Raw genomic sequence first — 21117 nt, 5'->3', positions numbered from 1 at the left:
GTTCTTTCCTTTAGATTTGTAGAAAGAATACAAAGAAAGGAGGCATACACTAGTAAAAATCATGGAATTACATTTTATGTAAAAGATATATAATGTTAGGATGATGTGAATTAGGAAACATCATAACATGGGAAGCTCTTTCTTTTTGACTTTTTAGATCAGCTCTGATCTGTGCTTCAGCTGTACATTGACAACTAAATATAACTGACAATTTAAGTCAAAAAATTTATATCAGAGTTCTTTGAGGGCTAAAAAGTATTAAAGTATTAGAGTACTAGAGTATTAAAATATATAGATATCATTCTCAAGCATTTTAGTCTTACGGCTAAAAAAAGGACTTGAAGTTAAAATGTTCAACTTGAAAAATATATTTCTATTAACTTCAACACAATTTTGACTTTCTAATTCCATATTTTGAAATGGATTTTCTTTAATTGCAAATTGTGCTTTTCTCATAAAACATATTGCTCCCACTAAATAGTTTAGAAGTATCAGCTTTTTAGAACAACCCTGAGTTAAAATCAAGAAACTGTGTAAAACAAGGTGTGATGTCAAAGGGATTTTTAAACACAAAAGAGAAAAAAACTATCCTCTTAATAAAATTAAGTATTCTCAGCAAAGATCTCTTTTTTAAAACCATATAATGCAGTACAACAATCAATTTCCACTGTCTCCTAATAGCAAAAATTCTGTAAACCTTTATGAACAAAAACTCCACCAAAACCACCGCTAACATAACACATCATATTTTCTAAAGAAAATAAAACAAAAATACCGAGAAGAACATCATCCACAAACAGAAACAAGACGAAGATTACAAGATGCTAACCAACAAAATAAAGATAGAAAAAAGGTTAAGTGGGTCATTTTTCAATAAAGAATACAAGCAAGTTCTCCTAGACAGCTTAACATGCCACAGAAAGAGAATGGTAAAATATATGTCCCCATGATAGGCAACGCACTTTGAGCTGAGGCTCCAGAAATTGAGCAGCTACAAAAGACTTTGCAAATGAGAACAGTTAAGCTGAAAGGGCCATCGCATTCCTGCAACCCAGCTGGAAGAGCAAGGTTCTGGGGAGAAAGCTTGGCCCGTACTTGCACTCACATGATTGAATTAATTGCTACAATACAAAAACTCAAAATATTTCTCCCTACAATATGACAGTTTGATTTTACCAAACCAGAGTAATTTTCATGTACTAACTGCAGAGTTGTGACATGGCACACCTATTTTGCATGATTTTCCTTCGTGCTGTCAACATCAACATTTCTTTCTTGGCAACCCCATACGCCTGAACCTGCTCCTGCTATGGCAGGGAGCCAACCAACCTGAGCTGGCCTCAAAGCTCAGCTTCCTTCCCGAGCCGTTTTTGTCCCATCTGTTCCCCTCTCATCTCTGCCCACCTCATAGAGGAACAGAAAGCTCTGGCTTTGAGTCAAAAGCCACTAAGTCAATCTGGATTTTTTTATTCTTGAACTTCAGTGCATTCTCTCTTACCAAATTATTCCCATTCAAAACCTGGTTTTTTATTTAAGCAGTTAGTAATAAAGATAATTGGATTAAACAGATTACACCTCACTGGATAAAACACACAGTGAAAAATATTCAATGGAATTTAATCTTTATTGCACTTGCTTTTTTTTTTTTGAATGATTTAGGAAATATATTTTATTCATTTTTTTCTATTATAATATATCATTATAAATTTCATTATTTATTCACTAAAGCAATGAATGATTTGATTAAGTGAAAAAAAATGTAGAGGAGCTGAAAAGGGTCAGATTCCATGACAGCCTTGTAATGCTAGTAAAATCAGTCATGTTGTTCTGGTACCTAATAAAGCTACACTGGAGATCAGAATCTGGCTCTATCTTTTTATTCCATATTTTAATTATATTCTGTAGTTATTCACAAAACTTTTGAAGCTAAAATAATACCTCCACATTCCCATAGCTGCTAACCAATAACTTTGAAGAATAATGAATAAAGTGTCTGCTTTATATCAAAAGTGTTTAGTTTAAATCCTTGTGGAGCTGCACAAAATTACTTCGACTTTCTGTGATGGTAAATTAATTCAGAATCTGGCCTCAAATGTTTATTTACCAGCTTTATGTTCAACTAGATTCTTGTGAGTAAAAATATTAACATTTTTGAAAGAAATAAGGAAGAAAAAAAGGTTTTGTGTTTAAATGACCAACTCAAATGGCAGAGAGAATTTTTAAAAATATGCCTGTCTGTAATTTTACAACTGTTCCTTAGAATAGGGTAGCACAGTCAAGGTTTAAACATCTTTAACTGAATTTGCAGTTTGCCTGGCGCTTCCATCAAGAGACTATGTGACTTCCAAATCCCATTATACCCCTTAACTTTCCTTGCTATTCAGCTAACAGTTGTCTATTTGTAGGTATAGCACTTATTGATTAGGATCTGTTTGCTGGTTTCAGACCGAGAGACTGCTGCATAAGGGAGAGTGGGGATGTAAGACGGGGACGAGGCTGATCTTAACTTTTATTTTTGTTGTTGTTGTTTCTGACAGATTTACATGATCAAAACTTCTTTTTTTCAAAGTGAAAATAAATCACAGGATGAATATTGCCCTTACAGAGCAGTGCCAGCACTTCAGGGTCACACTGATTACAGATTCCTTACAAGTCTGCCCGGGGCGTCACTCGGATACCATGAACCTGGCAGGAGACCTGCACAACACCTTAATTCTCTAGAGGATGCCGGGCTTTTTGGGCTCCAGCTCGGACCAAGAGCACCACCACTACCTTGCTTTTGCTAACAACCCTCTCATCCAGGTTGTGGAACCAGAGCAGATTAAATATGCAGAGAAGAAACTGCTTAGACAGCAGCTCAATCAGCTTCAACCTCTCCTCTCCCACAGTCTCCATGTTGTGACTTTACAGCATCGTATCCAGACTAATGTAACACCATCTACGCAATGCCTGTTGAGAATTATAGTACCTATTCACATCGTGCAGTACTCACACACACATTTAACCAAGTCAAGATAAAATAATTATTGCTTTGTAAAAGTGTTGGTACTCTGAACTGTTTAAGTCAGTCAGAAAAGCATTAAGAAGTGATCTTTTGGCAATGTGTCATCCATGCTTCGCTTCACTTTGAAAGCATCTTTTGGCATCTATGCCTACTGGGACTCAGAAATCTTCTGTAAGATCATTTTACTACAAAAAAAGACTCACTTGGATACAAACATCCTGCCACTAAGCTGACAGCAGACTTTTCATCACTCATAATTCTCTCTATTCCTATTTCCAACTTCCTTAGAACTGAAAAATCAACTATTCAATATGTTGAGGAAGACAAAGCTTTATGTGAATATCTGGAGTCAGAGTCTTAGCTAGGTGCTTGCTTCCTGTTGAGGAGGGAGCTCCTTTAATTACCACATGCTGCTCTGGAGATCTGGTTTGCACAGGCTGCCCGTGTGCCCCTTTCCATGGACTGCAGCTTGGCAGGACCCTTGTCCACCACCTTCAGCCCCCAGCAGAAAGCCCAGCTCCTGGAGCACAGCCTTGGGCCAAGCACACGCGAAACATGGTCGCAGAGCTGCACAGGAGTTATTAGCTCTTGATGCAAACATGACTAACAGCTAATGCAAGTTGGCACCGTAAATTTGGCTGAGCAGAAAGTGCTCTGCCTGACACTTCTCTCCCATCATTTAATATTTTGTAGAATGGGGAGAAGGGTGGGGAATGGCTTGCATGTCGCCTTGGGAGCCTGAGCAGGGTATGACATTGCTTAAAACAAAATCCTGTCAAGGAGGCAGATACACCTCTATCTTTGCACAGGCACTTTGGAGACCGGAGAGAAACAAGAATAAAACATTATTAGTGAGCGTTTTTATCATTATCAAAAAATTTCTGAAATCTGTCCATTTATTTTGTTACCAAATTTGTAGCCACTTACAAGTCAATCATGTGGGTCTTTTTATTTTGTTTTCTCACACCACTTGACTCAATAAACAGCAGCAGACCTGGCACTTCACTGTTTATTGGGATAAAAAAACTGAGGTCGGGACCCAGCACACTTGTCTCTAGGAATCCAAAAGCATTTTTCCTTCCAAGTGACAGATGACAAGACCTTAGAAGGACTCAATAAAAGATTCTGGCTTTCAGGAGTGCAGATAGAAACCCTTGCAAGCCCCAAAGACGAGCAAGGAATTATTACAAACTTTTATCACTGTAACTGACACAAAAATCTGCCTAGGACTAGTGAAAAAACTTAAAGCATACAGGTACCATTAAAGAGCTAAAACGTGTACAGATGAAAAGTGCGGCATTCACATAGACAGCAAAAAAAAAAGAAAAGAAAAGAAAAGAAAAAAGAAAAGAAAAGAAAAGAAAAGAAAAGAAAAGAAAAGAAAAGAAAAGAAAAGAAAAGAAAAGAAAAGAAAAGAAAAGAAAAGAAAAGAAAAGAAAAGAAAGGGTGGGGGGAGAATCCACAGGCTAAACTAGTGCTGCCCCAGATTTCTATTATTATTTTATTTTATTTTATAATTTTAAAGGAATAGCAAAGACAAGGGATGGACATATATCAAGGGAAAAAGAAACAGTGAAGACTGGGTCCTAGTGGAAATTCTTTATGCCTTTTACACTCCCAGAAACTAAGAAGTCAGTGGCATGGCAGCTGTTTATAACTCATCTCTATAAGTGCGTTAGCTCCTTTTTGTTCTGCTCAAGTTGAGCAGGAAAAGAAGAGAGAAAATATTTGTGAAAACAATGCTGAAAAAAAGTCCAACAAATAGTTTATCATTTTTCTTTCCATTTTGTTGTTGTTGTTGAACACATTTTAGAGTGATGATATGATCGACGAAACAAATCTTTGCAATCACAGGATCTGGAGACATTTGAAAACAACATTTCAAAAGAAGCAATAGTAGTTTCTAGAAAAAAAGAAATATATATATCTGTGTATATGACCATCACCTGAACTGAACTCTTCAGAAATGTGCTTATCTTACTAAAAACTACACTTTCTCATTCTTTTATTCTAGAGAAAGATGGGAAAAACATTATATACCCTCAATGCAGACAATTTTAGTAATTTTATCAAATACTATACGAGTTTGCTTTAAGGACGCAGCTGAGCTATAAAGTCTGTAAACTGTTCATATAAAGCCTTCTAATTTCCTATAACTTTTGGTTGTGTACTTCGTCAGTGCAGACAATATGTCCTAGGATATATAGTATGTGTGTATATATTATCCAGAATGGCTGTAAACCATGCTTGGTTTTGAGGAGGAACGTTCCAGGTAAGCTGCATCACGGACAGTTCTTCCTGATGGTGCTTTTGCTTGTGCCCGTTTCTCTATTTGGAAGAAAGTGCTCACTCTTTCCACAAACTCCTTTCTCTGCCGAGAAGCTGAAATGCTGGAAAGACCCTTTTCCAACCATTAGAGACAACTAGCGCAAAGACAAGTAAAAATGGGAGGAGAGAAAAAAAGGTAAAAATATTCTTTGTTTTAAAAGCTCTAAATCATGAGGTAACAAAAAATGCAATCCTTAACCTTCATCCTACAGACTTTTACACCCATTAAAAATAATGACATACACATTACAAATAATAAAAGAGAATTCTTTGGTGATCTTTTCAGTTGAGGAAACAAAAATGGGCAAGACTTCATTCAATTTTGGTACTTGGTAATTTATTGGCAGAGTATGTAGGCAGATTGCAGATGTTCCACATACCCAACTTCTTAAGGCTTCTTTTTCTATGTCATATAAAGTCCTTTCAGAGATTGTTATCCTGTCAATACAGCAATCATTACAAACTAGATTCACTATATTTACTGTTTAAGATCTTCTATTATAAAGAATAAAGAAAAAATGTGTCTGCTTCTAACTCACTTACTATGGACCTTTTGAAAATACTGACACTGTACATTTACAGCCGCAATGATAATAGACACCTTACCGCTGTTACCATCAGGGAATTTTTCAGGCACAAAAATTCTGACATGACACGATAACTGTAATGCATGAAAAAGACCAAAATTGAAAAAAAAAAAAAAAGTTTTTTCATCTATGTCTGTCCTATTTGGGGAAAAAAAAAGAAACTCTTGTGTAACTAACCACTAAAATTGGTTAAGAAAAAAGGGAAGAGATTTATAGGAGTATGATTACTAACAGTATAGTTTGATGGCAGTTAACATAAAGTTCATTGAACTTCTTAAAGAATAAAGAAATATATATTTAATATATAAAAAGTTGTTTTCATAATCAGGTTATAGATCCTTCCAAAGACCAAAGAAAAAAAGACTAATCAATTTAAATAATAGCATTGTTCATCTAAATATCCATATACACCATATTGAAAAATGCTTCAGAGAAGAGTGCATATCACTTTATAAGCATTCATGAATAAAACATTCTGACAGACTTTCAAAGAATATGAACAGCAGCAGCTACAAGGACAGAAATTAAGGTAGGGAAAAGTGATCTGAAAATCCCATCAGCACCAACAACAGAATCTTAACTTAATTCAACTCTATATCTTCAACATTTATGTCATCCTTCCCATGTTTAAGTGATGCAAAAGAGTTTATATTTAGAAGAAAGGGGTGTTTGCTCTGTTTTGATTTGATTTCAACAAGAAAATACAAAATGGAATTCCTAGTTGACAGTATTGCTTAAAAAATTCCTTTTCATGAAGGACAGACATCAGCATTGGAGGCAAGCTGAACTTAATTTTCATTTTCCATGTTCATCACAATCTGTAGCAAATGCAGAGTAACTTATTTGTAGGTCGATTTGTGGTTATTCTGGCCTGTGCATTGTGTTGAAAGGTTAGGTATACAGTTTAGGAAAATGTAAGACCAAGTGCTGAATAAGACTTGAATACTACTGAACTCTCCTCCCACCTACAAAGAATGGATGACTATCTTCTATAAAACACTGAACATAGCCCAACATTACTTAACTCTAATATGATTATACAATCATCCTGTATCCCTGATTTTATTGTAGTTTTGTGTCCTTCTGAAGCCTTCTTTAGCTATATTCATTTAATAATATTTATTCAAGTAGTACATCATTATCACAAATTTCATTTTTTACCTTGATCAAAAATTATTTTTATTATTTGATTCATTGACTATGGACACATTTAAGGTTCTTAAGGTTTTCTGAAACTACATATTTCAACTACCAAGAACAGCAGAATCATTAGTAAGCATAAATAGCTGTATGCTGTACAGGCACAAGAACAAATGAATCTGATCTGAAAATCCATCAATGACACCTTCCCGTATCAGAAGTCCAAACCAGATTAACATCTTGCAGACCAAGAAAAAAAAAAAAGCTCACGAGAAACACACGTCTTTGTTGCACATCCTCAATATACAATGATCTCATTCAAAAGCCCTTACTTGCCATTTCACTGATGAGTGAAAGCGGCTGTTCCCTTCCAATTTATCTTTGCTTCCCTACCACCTTTCTGCTGAGGAAATTGTCTCATCTCTTCTTCATCACTCCCCTCTGTGCATTAAAAAAAAATCTCATTCTTCATTAATGAGGCAACCCAAACAAAAACGTTTCTCTAGGAGCAAGAAAGTTACTTATATAACCCAGAAAACCAAGTGGCGCCCTAGAACACAGTTAATTCATTACTCTGATAGATTTGTAGACTTTGTAGACACTATTTAACCTTTTTTTTTTTTTAAACACAAGATAACCTGCACTGCCAAATGCATTTACTAAAATGTTCAGAGGAATTTGAATGACTGGAGTTGTGGATCTTGCGAGCCCTAAAATTCCACAAAATTTTTAAAGCATCAAATGCCCTCATTAACTTTTGTGTCACATTCTTCTTCATCATACATTTTTGACAAAAAACAAATAGATTCAGGGAATTTTAATTTCCCCGAAGCCTGTGTAGTAAACAGACAATAAAATCACATAAGAACAAGGAAAATTAACTAATGAGAAGGAACACATTATACCACTTCCATTCCAAACATTTTCATATTTCTGATTTTCTCTCTTTTCTGCAAATTACTGTTATCTGTGTAAATAACTGAAGAGTATTTGAAAACTGATCATAAACGGAACCCTTTTTTCCCTAATTCAGTCCATCTACACCTTTCTCCACCCTTTCAGTTTTCAATTATCTCTATGACAAGAGAGATTATGGCGTGATTTTTTGCAGAGAGTAGCGGCTGTGTTCATGTCACAGACCAAAGGCTTAGGTGGGATCAGAAACAAACGTCCAGAATTTGACTACAGTCTTCCCGACCTATAACTGAAGTCATTACAGAAACTGCCTCCTGGAAATCTCAGAAAGAAAATCAATTGCTTAGATGCTTCTTATCTTCAAAACCTGCACTGGTTTTGATCAGAAAATTCTCATATATTCATAGAAAGAAATGTCTACTTATCCAAACTAAATCCCCAAGCCTAGCATTAATAATTTCACAAAAGATGATGGTTATTTGTAAAGATTTCTTTTCTCAAATATTTTGTCACAATATGGTTGCTTGATTTATAAAATATAAATATGCAAAACTGTACATCACACTTCACAATTCATCTCATGCCTAATGCATTTCAAGCCTGCTTCATCCAAGAAGAATCATAAGTGGTCTTCAACAAGATACAAATGTCTACTTTTGACAGCAGATCAAGAAGAAACAAAAATGAGTTAATGAAGCTTTCTATATTGTGCATGTTAGGAGACTAAAAATTGAAACTGTCATGAAACAATCTCATACCAACATATTTCTGTTCCCTTCATGACAGTAATTATTATAAATATTATTAACAATTTGTTAAATTTACTCAGTGGTTGCTTTTGGAAACCCCCGGAAAGTACTACAGCAATTTTAAAATGTGCTATTTTGTTATAATTACCTTGTTATTAAAATAAGGGTTTTTTTTCATAATATGTCATTTCTATATTTTAGATAAGAATCTTCTTGGACCATGAAATTTTACCTGTTCTTATTTTACCTAGGTGCAACAAACTCCATGGTTTTTATGTGGTTCATGCGCTTGTTCGAAAACGCTCCTGCCTTCTGAACAGTCTTCCTACGACTTCTAGACTATCCAGCCCCTCTTTATCTTTGTGCTGCCAACTGTCTAAAAATGATGTCTGCTTTAGTATTCATCTTACCCTTATGTTTGTAATATCCTACTGGTAAGCTATATCCAACATGCTTAAAAATCCCTTGAACTGAATCCAAGTTAAGGTAAAAACCAAGTAAAAGCATATTTGTCAACATAGTGCAGCGTTTTTATTTCTCCATCTCTATTATTTACGAATATGTGCAAAAGACAGGCTTAGTCTGTTCAGCTGAGGTTAAATCAGAAAGTTCTCCCTCTCTCTTTTCCTCACAATCAGACAAACCTGCTCTGCTCTCACAAGGAAGATGGCACTATGGCATTCATAATCTTTTCCTATATAACTCAGCACACTCTCAAAAAAAAAAAAAAAAAAAAACAACTTTTTTTGCAGCTTCTGTCAAGAGTCATCATTTGTTGGTGAAATGTAATATGCCTATAGCCACGACCCCCTCCCTCCTCTTGAAATATCCAGGAGGATTCAGTTTTCTCCTGTATTTTCTGCCTAAACAGGAAATGAGTAGACTGTGCTTCCTGAATAAAAAAAGTACTTCTCTGCTTTCTTGAACATATCTTATATACACATCTTATCTCTGGCACTTGACTAGCTAATTAACGTTTTTTTTTTTACTCAGTGACAGAAAAATTTCCTCCTCTCTCTTCCTTAGGTGCACCACAGATATATCCCATTGTGATATATAATCAATAAGCATTATCAATTCTGTAACTTTTCTCTTCTATATGAACAACAACAACAAGAAGATAGAAGAATTTCCACAGTATATAGATATGTAGCTAATTACTATTATTACATAAGATAAAACTTGATAGTATTTAGTCATTTCAGGTGACTGATCTTCAACATCTTTTTCTAAGCTACTGTCAACTTCTTTTCATGACTCAACCTAGCTTTTACCTGTATTATAATAAGTAGACATGAATCTTTCACCATCATTGTGTGCTGGAGATCACTGTCACTTCATTTCTTGTGTGAATTATGTGGATTATCAACTCCCACAGAAGCCTACTGCCAATTTTTCTTTCTTTACACAAGACCTTCAGTACTTTACTGCATGAAACCTCAGACTGAAGTGTCAAACTCATCTTGTCATTCCTATATTACTAAACGTAAGGGACCACAGTGATACAAGAGTGTGGGAGTGTTTTTTAGGAAGAAGAAGGTAGTGAATAAAACCCTATATTGTGAGCATTGTTTTTCTTGTCTGCCTTCTGCCAGCCTTTCAGAGGACTCAGATTTGTATAATGCATTCTTAGTGAACCAGGCGTGCCCAGCACAGAAGCTAAATTAAGCTCATACCGTCATAAAATGCAGCTAGCTTTGTGTTGTTGCTGTTGCTTTTAATTAGGAGTAGCTAGCTATGCTCTTCCCATTACCAACAGAAGTCTAACACGGCCTAACAAATGGACTCCATCTCATGTTGCTCAAGCTGCCCTAGTATGTGATTATTTCAGTTTTATTGGGAGCAGCCTGTTATCTTTGCTACTTTTGTATATGCTGGAGGACAGAGCCTGACGAATACACACCACCCTTCTTCCTAGCTGCTTGCTGGATTTCACACCTCAATTAGCCTCTGCTTGCTTGCATGGGACTAAGCACAATCTGTATCTTGTTTTTAATGGGATACCTTATATGACAATGATTCTTTGTTACTCTGAATGTCAGCAAAAATGTCTCCCCCAAGTTGTCAAGAGTGGTTTCTATCAATTTAACACAAAGCCACAATTCCTTTGGAAAGAAGGATTTGTTATAATCTTTAAGAAGTATTGTTGGGTTTTCTAACCACCAACTTAGGCTCTGTAATCTATAGCTCGCACTGTTGGTTTATGTAACAGGGCTTTCATGGTTTGTACAGTTTTCACGTACACCTGAGGTCAATATAAATCAACTATTGACCCTCTCTCCTAGATCTTTATCTAGTTTTATGAAAATATATATTTTTTACAGCAACACAGTCACCAGTCTGTTGTCTTAGCATACAAACCTAACTTGTGCTAGGCTCTACTGGCTTAAGTACATTCTGCAGCATCTCATCCTCAGCTGAAGCTAGACTGGACTGTGCTGAGGGACAGCCCTGTAATCAAGCCTCAGCCTTTGGCCATGAGCATCGAAAAAGTTGTGAAGAGTGAGCCACCAAAACTCTCTAGGTTTTATGAAATCTCATACTCTGAAAGATCTTTTCACTTTTGTCAAGCTAACGAACAGACAGGTTAATCAATTCCGGTATAAAGCAAGGAATATTATAAAAAGAAAACATGGGAAATAGAAGTGAAAGATAGAAAACTACTGAAAAACTGAACCTGGATTTTTTTTTATATATATATTTGCATTGTTTTTATTGCATAAACCCCGAGAGACAGGGCTTATTAAGCTAAGTCTATGAAGTGCGCCGCTTCATTTAGCCACAGCTACAACTTCCACAAGGTTCTTAAGCAGCTGCAACAATGCTATGTACCTCTGGTCTTCTGTGTTTTGGATCTTGGTTGTGCGGTGGAAACACAGATCAGATTACAGAGACTATGAAAATTATTTAAATATGTATTTTAAATCCAATTTTGAATATATATTTATATTAAAAAATCACAAAAATCAGCAGCTTCCTGGACTTTTTTTGCTTACTCAGCTATACTCACAGGAATCATCTCCTTTTCTGTTTTTATTTCTTGGAAAGAACTACTGATGTTCTTCAGTAGTTCTGATGTTCTTCTCTCAATACCTTGCTTTCATTGTACAATGCAATACTAACAGAAAATAACCAAATTATGCAACAGAGCATTTCAGTGACTGAGAAGGGCATCCATTACAGTCATTACAATTTCCTTCAACTCTCCTACACAAAGCTTCAAAAAAATTTACATTTGACTCTTGAATTATATCCTGTTTCCATCAACCTGGTTGCCTTCTGGAGCAAAGCATATATATATTTAATAACATATAAGATTATCTGAATACATGTATATCAAAATATTTATTTATATTTGTGTAATACAAAAAAAAAGAGTTTAATAATAAAAATAAATTAAGCACCTAACATATGCAGCATAATGGTGAGTTTCACTCACTTGAGACCTGGAGTTTCAAGAAAAGGAAAAAGAAAATATACTGATGGGGTTGAATAACTGACAGCACTGGCTTTTATCAGGCTTCACTTCAGCTCATGTCATCACTACTGCTCTCTCTGGTGGATATACAGTTCACTCATAAGAACTATAGAAAACTGTCTCACCAGTCTTAAAATCTAAAGTCAACTGTCATTCATTCTTCCCAGAGCCATGGATCTCTGGATTTTACCTGACATATTTCTCTATTGCAATTGTCATTATTGATAAGAAAAGTGCTGATAACTAGTGAAGCTCGTTCATCAGAGAAGCTAGTCTGGTGGAGCATCCACTCTGCATTGGTAAATTATAAAAGAATCTCCTGAGAAAGAACTAGATTTTATTAATACAAAGAAAATGACTCACAAAATACTTCAGCCAGCACTAACCAATGGAGCAAAGTGTGAACCAGTATTAAAAAAAACACATTTATCACCTTAGCATCAATAAAAATTAGTTTAAACGCATGAGACCTCCTACATACCTTCAAATCACACATAATAATATTCTCTTATTTTTCTCTATATGCTTTTCCCTGAAAAAAAATGGTGCAAAAACACCTTGACAGTGATTTTTTTCTGCTACAACAGATGTGCTTTGCACACTGTTCTGTTGAGCAGTTCTCTATCCATTCTTTAATTATAGTATCGGTTTCATAACTATAGTTACCTTTTATTGTATTTGTATGGTATGTTAACTTTTATGATGAATAATGTTGAATACATTGGAGCAGTCCAGCACTATTGTCTAGGGCTAGTTAATTATCAGCGCTGATCTTAGAAAAGCTTCAGTCAATAGAATACCTTTTTTTCTGTAACAGGATGTAGAATTCAAAATTTACCATTCCGGTCAATGAGCTTTGTTGGTTTAATAGACTTCTTTAAGTTTGTGAATCTTTTTCTAATGCTTTTTCTACAGAAGCAGGTCAAAACCTTGTCTCAAACTGCTAAAATTTAAACAAACACACACGCACAACCTCCCCCCGCCCTTTTCTAGGGATTAGGTTTGTAGCGTTGTGTTATACAACCATTTGGCTGCATGAATGTTGGAACAGTCTGACTCGAAATCCTCATGGAGTATTCAGAGTTGAAAATAGAGCCATAAGTCATTCAAAATTTAATTTCCCCTACATTTCCAGTGAAACCTCAGCTTTGATCTATGACATCTCTGCCACAACAAACTGGCCATTCTTTATGTAACCCTGCTTCAGACACATGCTTCCATCAGTGAAAAATAAGGTATGAGGCATATTTGGATCATTGGTACAGGACTCCAATAATGAATTAATAAACTGAAAGTGACAGAGAATGCTTTGAGAAATAGAAATGTGATGAACGGACATAAATCAATGTGCTGAGCCTCTGATTCAGCCAAGGGCTTATGGCCCGGCCTAACTCCAAGCACAGACGCAGCCTCGAGTGCGTGTGTCTGCCACACTGGCACAGCAGGGTGTACAAGGGAACATGGCCCTACTCCAGAAGTTTCCAAGCTTTCCAGAGCTTTGCGGCCCATTAGGGACAAGCCAGATCCGTTTAGCAGAGGCAGCAGCAGAAGTTATTCAGGGCACGGCTGACCCTGGGGACGTGGTTGGTGGTGAGAAACAGTCTTCTGACACGTCTAACCCCTCAGTGACCGGCCACGGAGCATCCTGTGGAGCAGAACTGCCACCATATCTCACCACTACTTCCTTCTTAAATCTCACCAAAACAACACATTTTTGACATGCCCATAATGCACTGGTGTGCTGGTAAGTCCATCAAAAGCTTAGCTATTGATGGATACTCAGCTCATGCCCTCCCATCTATTCAATTCTAGAAAGACCATGATCTGTCTTTGCCCTCAAGACACTATAAAACAAAACAAAAGAGAAAAGAACTATCATATTACCAAAAATAATATATGAACATGCAATAATATATAAACATGCAAATAAATAAATAAATGAAAAGGACTGAACCCTAAGTTTCTGCTGCCTTGACACAAGTCTGCTCCTGGAACAGGACTCCAATTCAAAAACTGTAACTCAGCTTATCAAACCTGCCACTTAGTCCAGGCAAATTTTTTCCATTCCCCTGAGATAAGACCTGTAGCAAGACTTTCAGGACATTTTATGTTCTAGTTCTAGACTAGGCTTCCATCATTCCCAAGATAGTGTTATTTTAGAATAAAGCAGCCTGGCTGATCTCTCTGTTCAAATGTTTGGTCTGCATCTCCTTCTGATATATGTAAGACCATAACTCCCCATATTGCTGAGAGACTCCCAACTTCTCATACAGCAAAACAACTGAGCTTAGTCCATAAGGAATCATTAAAAAAAAAATCCTTCACTTGCTATAGTACTACAAATAGGTGACAAAATCTATCAAACTAAAACAATACAAAAAAAAAAAAAAACCAAGAATCTACAGTAGACTTCCCCCCCTCCCCTTGTTAAGAAGTAAAAGCATTTATCTTACTTCCAACCCCTTCCTGGAAGTAGGAAAAGCACTGAAAAAAAATCACTTTCAAGTAGAAATAATCAGATGTTGGCATTAACTGCTACATTTTTCTGAACACTCATTTATAGGAGGTGAAATCTGTGAAAGAATGCAGCTATTTGATCCATACAGTAAATTACAAACCTAGTTTCAAGTTAAAAGAAATCACCCACAATATTATTGTGGAGAGTCTGTATTATCTCCTAAAATCCACATTCACTATGTCCTATTATAGCACTGAACATTTCTCCAAGGAGCTCCTATTTCCTTTCAAGCTTAATATGAATATTCTGGTACACAGAAGTTACCTTATCCACATTTTTCAAAAGGGATACCTAAGAATACAGACATTAAATACCTTATTTAAAAATACTAAGTATCTAAATATGGGCAGTTAAAATTATTTGAGAAAAATGGGCATTAAAAATGGTTTATCGTACCTCACAATTAACTCATTTCTAGTTCGAGGAAATTCAGAAAGATAGCTTAGCTCCTGGACTGTGTCAATCACAAACTGAATTAACCTGTTCAGAGCTAAATGAGAGAATTATTATTATTATTATTATTATAAAGAGCTAAACCAAAAATGTTGAAAAAGAAAAAAAAATCATTTAAAACTCATCTTATTGCCATTTATGTAAGTCATGGGAAATTCAGTTGCTAATGAATACTTTTAGCCTTAACTCCAGTTGTGAAAGAATTTCCTTCTCCTAGGACTAATTCAGAGAAAAAGCAGACTCACACGTGTAAGACAAATGACCAGTTCAAAAATATTATAAGCAAAGAGAAACAGAGTATCTAGGAATAGATATTTTGAACTGTGTATTGGAAATCTGAAGCTTATCAGCTTCTATATGAACCTAAGGGATTCAAGGATCTGATTGTTGAACAGTAATTTAAGCATTAGTGTAAGATTAAGAAACAATTTGCATTGAGTATACAGTGTATACTTTGGAAAATATGCAAAACCCTTTCTCTTGGCTTTCTAAGGGCTTACTCTCATTTAAAAACCTATACTTAAGCCTGTCACAGGTCTTCATATTGCTCTACATGTCCATCTTCTGTTTAATGCAGCCAGCTTTAAATGTTTCATTCTTGAATTTTTTCATATTTATCAAAGATATATCAGCTTGAATAGTGAATATCAGTGATTCTACTCAGTTGCAGCATCCTTTCCAATTATGCTTCTCCTCTATCCACCTTTACGCTACTTCAAAAATAAATTACCATGGACTCATAAGAATGACTAGAGAATATTCTGTAACTCATCTTGTTAGCAGCATGTTCTTCGTGTACCAGCACAAACACTTAGATGAGCCAGCATTGAACAACAATACAGCTCTCATGTTCTATCTCAAGAAAATCAATTTGCAATCTCCCACATGAACCTCTCTTGCTCTGTTTTTGTTTGTCCTTGTTTTCTCCTTATTAGAAGAGAATTGCAAAAGTACATTTTTGTCACTGATTTATTGTGGTCAATTAATGAAGCATGCATATTTGTTTTGTTTGTTTTCAGAGATAAGACTAAGGGATGTAGTTTAAATAAATTATTTGAGTAATTGGATATGAATTGTATCTCTCCAGATTTTACAGTTTTGCCTGACTTACATTTCTGGAAGATGACAAGTTTCTACACTATATGGACAATTGTTTGAGAACAGAATTATAATATGAGAAATAGGTTCAGGATAAAAGGAAAATACAAAATGATATCCTCCAAATACACAGAGATTGCTTTTTCATTAAGACAGCTGGAAAAGGCCTTATCCACATCTTTGCAATGTAACTTAGCTTTCATTCCCTTCTGCCCTTCTGCCAGAAGGTCCTGCCAGACCATAAGCATCTCCACCATAGCTTCACTCTGAGCATACATGGAGCTTGCCCAGGCAGCCTTCAGGAAAACATTAGTGCAGAATTGGAGCCGGCTGAAATGAGATGCCCCATGGCAGGACGGGTCATTGCCCATACCCAAGTGTTCTCATGTGCAGAGCATCCCCCATTCAGAAAGCAAATGGAAGTACCTCATGTGTCTTCTTTATCATAAATAATTTCTCTTGCTTTTGCTTCTTATGCCCTAATTACTTTGGCAATCTCCTTCCCCTGCCCCAAAGCCAGTGCCTGGCTGATCTCATACAACAAAACTGTCACTCCTCTATATCTGTGTCATTCTAATCCATGCTAAACTTGAATGGCCTTAAAGACCTATGCTCCAGCTGCAAAACCCTTGAGCAGCCCAGACACATTTGCAGCAAATATACACTACAAAAACTTCAACTCTAATCAGTAGTTTTTTCCTAACTAAAGGTAAACTCCTCAAAATGGTATTTATATATCATCATCCAAAGCACTGAACCCTCTGAAGAACCACATTTCTTTTATGTTTGTATATATTGATCTTCCTCTAATACACTATAAGAATTAAATGGTGAAAACTTTTATTTATTTTTGTTAAAAATTTTCTATTCTATGTTCAAAAAAAAAATCCCCAAATACAAAGTAATTTCTGTGCAGGACTTTTTCTTCCTCAGTATTTATTATTGTATATCATTTCCACAGTGTGAGACCATGCTAACTTCCATAACACTACTACATGGTTTGATTAAAACAAACAAACAAACAACATCTCCTTATGGTAGAGATCGGTCCTGATAAAACTTTGATAGGAAAAAAAAAGTTTTTTCCTATTGTAATCCTTTTTTTGTACAAGCTTTCCCTTTTTCTATCTTTGCTGTGTCAGAAGAGACTCCAAATTTCTGTAGTACAGTAACTGATATTCATTTTTGTCGCATGCGCCATTGAGGCAATTATATTATGTATAAATATTATAATATTTATACATATAAATATTAATATAAATTAACAAAAATATTAATAAATGTATAAAAATACTACATATTTCAAAACCATCATCTTCACCTTTTCTTGAATAAAGGTGTTAACTTTAGGGGGGATTAAGTGATTAAGATTGACAGTGAAGTGTTTGAGTGACTACAACAGGCTCTACAAACAGGACTCCATTTTAAGGGTTCAAACACATTTAGTCCTTTTCTAGACTAATGCAAGACAGTCCTTAACCCCAGTCCTAACGAGGATGTCAACGTCCCTAACCTTTTCAAAACTGTCCATATGACTAGTGATGCTGTGTATCTTTTTTAAGTTACAAGCTGGACTAAGCTAAAGAAAGCAGGGAAATGAAGACAAATCACTTCACCGCACATCTTTCTAATCAGAAACATGAAAGACTGCACTCATTCACTCACGATTCAGACTACATTGCCCGAATATAGTAATTTTGAAGGGCTAAAACCTACCTGAAGGCCCCGCTTAAGTAAGAACGAACTTCATCACTGGATGATTCTACAGCAACCATCCTTCAAGAATCAGCCAGGTACCGATAACTGTTATGGAGCTGCCTACTCAAAAGCTCAGAACCATACCTGCACTGATCTTAATGGTTTAGGATTGATCTCTAGACATCCCTTCCAACCTTAACCATTCTGTGATTCTGTGTGATTCTGTGACTTCAGATAAATCAGATGATGATAGGTCAGATTGGTTTAACTATGGGGAAAGTAAAAGAAATCGACCTAGGATGGTGTGGTCGATTGAGCTATTGGTAGCATAGGCCAACCAGCTAAATTAGAACAATAAATGCTGAAAACAATAGCTCTTCATTGAGAGCACTGCATCCTGTTTAATATAATGTTTTAAGTTTTATTCCACTGTGTGGTATGGTTCTGTCCCTGTGCCTACTTCAACGATGGTAACTTATCCAAAACACTCAGGACCATAAGAGCCCAGGATATCGCGGATTTGCTTCCCCTTAGGCTCCCAGGCTTAGGAGCCCATGAGCATACACAGAGATGCTCTCCCTGAGGAGCGTAGGTGTGAAACAGGGAGGCACAGAGTCATTTTTGCAGCCCTCCACCAAGGAAAGTCTGGTCCAGAGCAGATCCTGCTTCATCTAAAGGTTTCCGCTGTAGCTAGCGCAGCTGTCTAGGTACCAGGGCTGCCGTGCTGCAGATTCATGTCTTTCAGTACTCACAAGAATCTGTCACTTCTTCCTGGAACATGACTTCACATTCAGCAAGTTGTCCACAAACACTTGAGACCTCAGATCATAGTTAAGACAAGAGAAACACACTCATTTACATTAGTCTCAATGGTGGGTTATTCTTTCTAAAACATGCAGAGCTTTCCCCCAGAATTACACTGGAAGGGTTACTGGTTGCAACTGTTTGAAAGAGCAACCCAGGCCAGCACCTCCCAGGGCTCTTTTTTGAAATAACAAACCTGATATTTGGAGAAAGAACTTTCTTGAGGCACCAGCACTTGCACTGTGCACTTCCTTCCCTATCCCACTGAAGCTCAGGCTGCTAGAAATGCTAATTAAGCCCCTACTGTCTGGTAACATATGCACGGCACAATTTTTATAGTATTATACAAATATTTAAAATGTTTTGACAGACTGTGTTCCGAGAACACTTAGCAGAATATCAAATGACTAAATCACAGGAGTTCTTTTGATGACATTACAGCTGATACGCTGTAGCAGAGGCATATGCTTAAATACAGTAAATGGATATTTATAGTTTGTAAAATTAAGATGATGACATTAAGAGATTCAATATAAACAAATGTTTCATTGTTCTGGAAGGTTGAAACTTAGTAACAAACTTGCTTTTGGTGCCTTCATTATTTCTGTCTAAAACACAGAAAAATAAATCTGAATTTGTTAGTGGATACTGTAAAAAGCCAACTGCAAGTAAAAAGTACTACCTGCCTCCCAGCTTACTAGAAGTAGGATATATTGCTTTATCTGTTTACCACAGTAAGGTACGATAAAAGTTACATTATTGGCCTTTCCATCCTTTGATTTTTCTCTAAATTGATGAAACACTTAACACCCCATGTTTTATTGCTATTGTACAAAATAAACCAAACTGAAACTGAACAGTCAGCCTTAGAAGCCTGTTCTCCTATCCATGTATGCACATACCCTCTATTAGCATTTATGAGAATTATCCATGCATATGGATGAGAGATCAGACCCCTTAATTTGTTTAGATGAGACCAATTTTAATCAGTGTGAGCTAATGCATAATTCCATAGCATGCTCATGTGGTTGGTGAGTCAACGTGTTTGAGGTTTTCATTTTATATTCTAGGAGCTCCTGAGTAGACAAAGAATTTTGAAACAGAAGAACGTCAGAACATTAGCCAGGAATATTATGCTCAGAGTACCTGTCCCCTGATGAGAGGAAGAGGAGCTACTGGGATGCTGAATGACCTTGCAAAGCAAACCAGGACGGAGAGCGAGTGTTGAATGCCAAAAGCCTGTTTTCATATTGAACCTCTGCTGTCATTAAAAAGAAAAAAGAAAAAGAAAAAATCCTACAGCCCTCCCTGGGTTCTGGTGTAATAAAAACATTGCTCTTCTCTGTTAAACACAGGTCAATAAACCTACATTTCTAAAGAAGCTTCAAAGTTTGCATTACCTCCTAACCTCACAGCAACCTTACACTAGGCACAGTAAATATGTTAAAAATCACCACGAAAAACGATTTAAATGCATTACACAAATAACAGCAAAATGTACTGTCATACTAGGTAAGATCAAAGACCTACTCAAGGATACCCTGACCTCAATCTGAAAATGAATTTTTGTTTCAAAAACAAAATCTCACTTTCATGCCAGATACACTTACATTTCACTATTTTGTTTTTAATTGGTAATCATTTTTTCCTAATTCACACCTATCATACCCCTTTCACAAAGATCAGACTTGTTTCAGATGGATACCTATGAAGACATTTCCTGCTTACACAGAAAAAAAGAACATACAGACAGACAAAAAAGTGTGTTGTGGATTTTTCTTTCTTTTTATGAGAAATTATTCAAGAAACATCTTGATGGAGGACGCATGTCTATGGCTAATGGACAGGAATTTACACCTGTAAAAACGTATCCATTAAAGAAACCAGTAGGATGGACCCATTTTGAAAATGATGATCCACAGGCTTGATAAGGCCCCTCTCTTCCACGCTCCCTTCTAGGCCTTGTATTATTAGATGTTCAAACCATCTCTTTGCGAAATGTCACTTTTAGTTTTCAAAATACCTTCCAGTTATTCTCTTGTGCTTTCTGAAGTTCTGCATGAAGCCATGAGTAATTTGAACAGATCATCTTAAATAAAGGTCAATGCAACCTTTTACCACACCCCACAATTAGATAGCACAAACCAAAATACACAATTTAAAAAGGCATCCCTTTTAAAGAGTTTAAAAGTTTAAAAAAAAAAAAAGTTTAAAGAGTTCTAAAAATACCCTGTGTTACAGTTTATCCTATTAGGTGTCACACAGCACAAAGAGCTTTTGCTACTAAATTCTGTACAAGGACCAGCAGGATCTAACCATAACTGACACAGTTACACAATGCGTCA

Source organism: Tinamus guttatus, unplaced genomic scaffold, assembly GCF_059628265.1.
Source record: "Tinamus guttatus ecotype Peru unplaced genomic scaffold, ASM5962826v1 Tinamus_guttatus_pri_ptg000222l, whole genome shotgun sequence".
NCBI lineage: Eukaryota > Metazoa > Chordata > Aves > Tinamiformes > Tinamidae > Tinamus > Tinamus guttatus.
This window is presented reverse-complemented; position numbering follows the sequence as displayed.